This window comes from Battus philenor, unplaced genomic scaffold, assembly GCF_028537555.1.
Source record: "Battus philenor isolate CCGP_79_NKW_IND1 unplaced genomic scaffold, ilBatPhil1.0.hap1 SCAF_2, whole genome shotgun sequence".
Classification (NCBI taxonomy): Eukaryota; Metazoa; Arthropoda; class Insecta; order Lepidoptera; family Papilionidae; genus Battus; species Battus philenor.
Genome location: NW_027181682.1, coordinates 2031182 through 2039284, shown reverse-complemented (window position 1 = coordinate 2039284; position 8103 = coordinate 2031182).

Sequence of the window (8103 nt, the reverse complement as noted above, 5' to 3'; positions counted from 1 at the left end):
GCGTCATCTCTGACGCACGAAATACAGCGACTAACAAAACGTCACATAGGTAGTATGGGACAGAGATAGTGCTCGACGAAGCCGACATTAGCCGATCGTCTCTTTCTAAAGGTCGATGTGCAATATTTATCGTAGGGTACTGTACACATTTGTTTATGACTAATTAAACTACACAGACTATGATTTAAAGGTGTGTATATAGTGATAGGTTTACATACATTTATCCCTTCAACAAAAGAGTTCCACATTTGAAAAATTTAAGAACACCACGCATTCTATAAAATAAAAATAAAATATGTCAACTTTAAGGTGACATGTTCAGGTTTTATTTGATCATATTTATATATGACAAATTAATAATTCTATGAAGCAAAATGATAATGATAATTTAATTATAATTTTTACAAAACTAGGTAACAGTAGATTAATACGTAACAATAAAATGCCCGAACAAAAACTGTAAATCGACACAAGCTGTCAATATAAAAAGTATAGTAAAGTATATAAAACTACAAAGACGTTCTAAATGTTAATTAAAAAAAAACGTAAATAAATGTGTGTGTAAAAAAAATTGTTAAAAAAAGATACTCACATAACCTCAAAATAGTTCGTATATTTACAATAACTACGTAATAAGTGACATTTATGATGTAGAGTTGCAATTTTTAAACATTTTAACGTAAATATGTACACTTCCTTATGGAATAATTCAGAATTGTGGTTTACTTGTTAACAATAAGGTATCAGAAGCTGTCTGAGTCTGTGGTTTTCCAGGGTTATTACTTTGGGTAAGAAGCATCAGAGGAACCTTCATCTCTTAACACTCGCAGGTAAAATCAACTGGGCTGTCTTTGCAATTAAAAAGTAAGACAATTAACATATGTTAATACAGTACCCGGCGATAAATATTGCACATCGACCTTTGGAAAGGGACAATCGGCTAATTTCGGCTTCGTAGAGCGTTATCTCTGTCGCACGGAATACGACTGACAAAACTTCACATAGGTAGTGTGGATAAGGGATAGTGCTCTACGAAGCCGAAATTAGCCGATTGTCTCTTTCCAAAGGTCGAATTGCAATATTTATCGCCGGGTACTGTATTAACATCCGTTAATTGTCTTACTTTTTAATTGCAAAGACAACCCAGTTAATTTTACCTGCGAGTATTAAGAGATGAGAGTTCTTCTGACGCTTATTATCAAAAGTAATAATAAAGAAAAAGAAAACTGCAGACTCAGACAGCTCCTGATACCTTATTGTTAACAAGTAAACCACAATTTTGAATTATCACATAAGGAAGTGTACATATTTACGTTGAAATGTTTAAAAATTGCAACTCTACATCGAAAATGTCACTTATTACGTAGTTATTGTGAATACACGAACTATTTTGAGGTTATGTGAGTATCTTTTTTTAACAATACAAGTAATACTTTTAACCCTTAATTAGGCGCATGGGGTCAGGGCCGCTTGAAATTCAAAAAATAATGGCTTACAGTCTTCAGAGCGTGCTAACGCTCTTTCTAGCTTCCTAACTCCCCCTAGGGTACACAAATTAGTCGCATCCAGAACATTAACTCTTGCGCACACATCGCTGTCCTTTAGAGAGCTGACCCCATGCGCCCAGTTACGTTCCATTTTTTGGCAAAGGTAAGTTTTTACTTTTGTGATTTTTTTTGTGTTTATATTAGTATATTGTTTACTATTTATCTTTGTATGTGTCTATTTTGATACGGTATGATTTCTTTATGTATTTTTGAGTTTTTTTCTATGCTTTTTCTTTTTTTGAATTGAAATGCCTAACGACAAACAAGTATTGCAATGGCTGGATGAAGTGCTTGATGAAGAGTAAGATGTTGCTGGTTCGGATTCGCAAGACGAAACTTTAAACGATGCTGTCATTGATAGTGCTCATAATTCAGAAAGCGAAATTGAGGAGTCAACATATCCAAGACATCCCTGTATCAACGGAAGGTAATTACTTTTTATCTCGACATACTCAGAAAAATGGCCCGAAAGTGAAATGGTGTAAAGTACCACCATCGAACGCAGTAAGGACCCGAGCACAAAATATTATTTTACATTTACCTGGAGTATAAACATATCTGGCATCAACCCATTTGTCATACACAAAGTTAATACTGAGAAGACTTTGACATATACAAGAAGGATTTTCTTGAAGAAAATAGCTGCGGCACTTGTGAAAGATCACCAAAAACGTCGCATACAACTACGTGCTGTACCAGCGACAACAAAAAAACGGTTCCGTGAAGTTTATAATGTGAACACGGCGGTTTATCAATCGACAGCTAAGCGCGGGCGCTGTTCATCATGTCCTAGAAAGGACGACAAAAAAGTGCCAACAAAATGTTTCAAGTGTCGTAAATATATTTGCCAGCAACACTCAAGGATTTACTGCGTCGGATGCAGAACAGAAGATTCCGCTGATGAGGCTGAATAAACTTTATTTCTTAAGTTGATCTCGGCTATGCCAAAAAAATTAGTTTAAAGAGAGGTTTACTGTTTTTCTTTTTTTTTTAATATTTTCAATGCCATAGTAAGTATTTGTTTCTTAAAGTTTAGTATATTAAAGAACTTTATTAATTACTATAGAAATCCATTAAATTTTATTCTTTTTTGATACTCTTTTCTCAATGTTTTTTTGGGGTCATTTAAGACCCCATGCGCCTAATTGAGTGATTTTCTTAATGCGCCTAATTAAGGGTTAAATGAGACCTTTATGAAAACCTATGAAATTGTTTGTCTCATTTAAAAATATTTCTTTAAATATTAAATTTATTGTGAGCGTGTATCCAGATTTAATTACATTTGCGCCATGGCAAAAAGAAGTTACGAAATAAACACATTAATAAATATTTAATAGAGAATCGTGATTGCATATAAATATAAAATGCAAACCCATTGCAGATAACACATGAAGAAATATTATGTTGAGAATTAATTATTATAAATCTGATGATTGCTGTGTTGAGAAACACATGAAATTACAAGGACAAATTAATTGTCATTAATGGCGACAGATGACAACTAATCATGGCTTCCCAATCTTTGACAGTAATTTAACACTATTTTTAGCAGAGCTATAGCATATACGCTAATGAAAATAATTATTATTAAAAATAAAAAAAACTATATAACATTGTTTATAGTTTTAAATGCAATAAAAATGTATTTATTAGTTTATTTCATTTATTATTTACAAATGAATTTTTTTATAAATCTCAATCTGTGACATTAAAATTAAAATCTTAATATTTTTGTTATAATCTGTATACAATCGAAAAAAAGGAGTATTTAAATACTTTAATAATTTCTTAGATTTTACGAGGTAAATTATTTTAATAATTTGTCGGATTGGACAACTGTATAAATAAAGCTTTGAAAACATAACCTATTAAAAAAACTCCATTGAGATGTTATTTATTCGAGTATGACATCCTAAATGTTATGAGAAAAATCTAATTTTTTTTTGGTTTGAAGGCAGGCGTGGAATGTCTGGTTCATTTTAAATAACTTTGATATAATCGATGAGAAACAGTCCAAGCCCAGGTTCCCTTGTGAGGGCCATTAGTCTAATCATATGGCAACGACATGCCGGCAGCGGTGAAAATCACATCAATTAAAAAAAATCACTTTATTTTGTGTGAAATGAATTTTGAAATTAGATGCAATAAAATGTCATGATAGTTTAAGCAGTAATCCTTACTGTACTCGTAACTGTAGCACGACCTTCGATCGTAGTTAAAACTATTTTATTATTATCTGTGTTCCACAATGATTGAAACCGCAACCGATAAAGCGTTCAGTACATATTTCATTGCGTATTATTTCATAAATCTATTTCTATATATATGTGTATATAGAATGTATATGAATATATATATATATATATATATATATATATATATATATATATATATATATATATATATAAATATATATATATATATATATATATATATATACTTTCCTAATTTCGATTCGATTCCTTATTTTCTTTAGTTACGCCATATTTAAAAATAACTAAGGTCCTAAAAATCAATATAATTCATTTAATCTAACAGTTTAGTAAGTTAATGTAGCACGGAGAACAGATGGCTGTTAGGCCTTTAAGATTCTGAAGTAGAAACTACGGATCAGCAGGCGCAGGAAGTCCACTCACAGTTGGACAGACGAGCTTGTTACAATCGTTGGACGAAGCTGGTTGCAAGCAACTTCCAGACAACTTCCATCTGGTCCTTCTGGAATAATATGGAGGGGGTCGTGTCTCTGAAATGATGGTGATGATATGGAACAACGACAGCTGTGGCTAATTATATAAAGCAAGACGGTAATAGAGACAACAAAAAATTATCGTTTTTTTTAGAATGGTTTTAGTTGTCGTAATTCTAAATAACAATAATTTATAAATTTAAATTTAAAATATAAAGTGATCAAAACTAGATTTTAATTTTAAGAATATCAAAATGTCTTTAATAACAGTACTATGGTAGGGAGATTTGTAAAAATAATCCATGGTCAAAAGAGAAAGATTTCATACGTAACGATAATTGGGATTGTTGGTCAACATATACGCTTGTAGCAAGTCGAAGGTCAAGTTAGTTGCGACAGTGTCTGTATCATTAATTTTACAACATCTGTATATATTGGCGCCAATAATTTGATGATTTCATATGCAATCTGTAAAATTTACTATCCAGATTACCATTCACAATTCATGTATTCATGAATGTTTTTATTTAAGTGTGGCAACACAGTTTACCTGTCAAATCATTAAGAATTATTTTTTAATATATTAGCTGTCGCGATTGACTTATTATTGCTATAGAATATCGTGCCTAAAGCAATTTATAATTCGGAGTTATCACTTTATTTATTAATTAAATGTAATATAAATAATTAATTTTGTGAATATACTGAATCTGTAACCGTTAAATGACAATATAAATTTGCAGCATTTTAACTGTCGAAAATGCGCAATTGTTTTTCAAGTTATTGCCCAATTTTAACCTTCTATAAAATAGTAGGAAACTTATAAATTAAGATGGATAAAACCAATAAAGACATTCTCGAGTTATGTCTTTTTAGATTATGGTTTTTTTCTATAATTATATGACCCCAGCTAACCTAACTTTGGGAAGGACGGAGTCGTTTATTATCCTTATGAATTTTTACGCTCTTTTTTTATTATCTTTCTCTTCTTTTATTCATCACATAATCTATCTTTCTACTTCTATCATTCCACAATTTTCTGTCTATCTACTTTCTTTCTATTCGGCATACATCCATCCTGAACCACTACATTCTCGGCATCTTTATTTAATTTTTTTTAATGTCAGATTTATGCAGCTTTACATTCTATTATTTACATATATTTATAACAATTTTTCTCTTTTATTCTACTTATTGCAATATTTTAATTTACAATTTAATTTATTTTCTTTCTTTACTTTAATGCTTACTTACTATTTAATTTCCTATCTGACTAAATTTGAGTCTATAATTAAGTTTTCTTTCCCTCTATTGCTGTTTTGGCTACCTTCTTACAGTAGTTGACGAAGGATTTTCTTTCCTCTCCTAGATTTTTGATTATTTTAATCATAATTTTTTTAACTGTACAATTTAATCAAAATATTTATTATCTGTAAAATTACTTGTAACAATATCGTATTCAACTTTTAAAATATTTTCACGAGTCTCTATATACTATATTTTTCAAAATACTCATCTCAAACTTAGAGACGAATTTGAAATTTATGTCCATTTGTATGTGTAAATGTTTAAGTTTTATTCTGAGAAATAAAATATGTCTAAGCGGCGGCGGGAAAATGAAATATATACAGTAACGGTTCAAAGATAAAATTTAAAAGTGTGCTAAAAACTCATTACAAAAATTAACACTCAATAATTGAAGTTCTATTTTTATTTAAATTAACTTAATTTTTCTTTTTTTTATCATTTAGTCTCCACGTTTTATCAGAGCAGATATTTTATCTTCTTCGTAATGTTACGATCAGTACTAGATCATGGATAATTTTCTCTTGTCCGGACTCCGGGCTCGCGGATTCCGGATCCCTAAATCTAACGTATTTATAGTAACCAGAAACCGTAACTGCGACCAACACCCATCGAATATATCCATAAAATACAGTTAATTTGTATTTGCAATAATTAATACTACGTCACATTTTTAATACAGATATTTTAGAAATATTATCGCTTTTGTGGTCCACGACAAGTTGTGCAACCTCAAAAGGCAAAAAAAATATAAAAGGTTTGAGTTTAATTCTGCAAAAGTCTGATAAAATCCGGTCTTGTCTTTGCTGAGGCAGTACACCTTTTAGAAAAAAAATCTGCTCATTAATAGTTGTTTAATTTTAAATTCTTCGCGTATTTACAACAAGCACATGTTTATGTAAAAGTAAATAAAAATAAAAACAAACTTTTGCGTAAGTTGGAGTTATTTATAACATTTTTTAAATGTCAGCAATATTTCCTATTTAGAGAATATTTTATCGATAAATAATACGTTGATATTATTAAAAAATGACAGAAGAACAAAGAGTAACCAATGGTTTTTATTTCATTTTATTCAATATATACTACTTACCATAGACAAATTTAAAAGTGATTACAGTACCCGGCGATACATATTGCACATCGACTTTTGGAAAGGGACAATCGGCTAATTTCGGCTTCGTAGAGCACTATCTCTGTCCCACACTACCTATGTGACGGTTTGTCAGTTGTATTTCGTGCGACAGAGATAACGCTCTACGATGTGCAATATTTAACGTTAGATACTGTACAAGATATAATTAGAATTTTGGATACGCAATCCGATAAAAGAAACTACTTTAAAACAGCTTTAATATTAAATAATGTAAAACATTAAGTGAATAAATAAAATTAAATAAATGCTTTCTGTTAAGTTGCAGCTTTTTTTAATATCTCATTGCGAAGAATGTTTTGAACTAAAGATCTAAAAAATATACACTGATTAAAATTCTTTTAAGTGTCATTGCTGGTTGGACATAACCTTACCGTAAACTACAAAAAAACAGTTCAGTTTATAGAGAAATGTACATAAAGGCATCTATTTTCCAGACATTTTCTAATGTTGGAGTAATATATATTAGTATAATAATAAATATATATTAGTATAAAACGACTATAAGAATATACAATAATTCATATTTATATTTGTTACAGCTCCAATGAGATTAGTGAAGAGGATATTGAGTAAAACAAAAATGGCGGCAAACAAAACCGGGGAAGATGGCGGCGGAATATCACCGAATATTGTTTAAAAATGTATCAGAAAAAAAATTTACTAGAATTTGTATTAAATTTAAATTTAATTTAGTTTGTAACTGGCACGATAAGATTAATATCAGATTATATTAAAAGAAACTAAGTCAATATTAAATAATGTTAACGTATTCAAAATTGTTTTATTTCGTCCACCACAAAAAAATATATTTCTTTTTCTATTTTATCTATGATCACTAGATAACAGTCGAGACTATAAACTTTTTCTATAATCTCGTCGTGAATGAGAGAAAAATATTTATACACCGATCTATGACATCTTGGCAAAAGGGTTGGCGATCACAGTATGGTATTAAGATACGCAGAGAACGCTGCTGCCAATTCTCTGGAAACTTGTTATGTGAGCAGTGGCAAACTCTTATTGACATCAAATTAAGTCCGTCGGCGTTTCAGCCCCTAGATGCCCACTGCAAGATATAGACCTCCCCATATCATAATCGCCACGCTTGGCAAGTAGGTTGGCGGTTATAGTATGTTATTATGGTACACAGAGGGCGCCGTTGACCAACTTGTTAGTGAGTAGTGGCAATCCTATATTATTAATGCACAAAGTTCGAAACATACAAAATTGTATCCTGGGAATTGAACCCGCGACCCATATACAATATAATTTTTAATCCGACCCTTTGATTGGTTTAAATTAACATAATTAATATTAACCACAACAATTTTCATTATAATCTTTCACTTTAATTGCTTTCAAATACAATGTAGACTGTTATAAAGTAAAAAAAAAAATTACCGCGACTG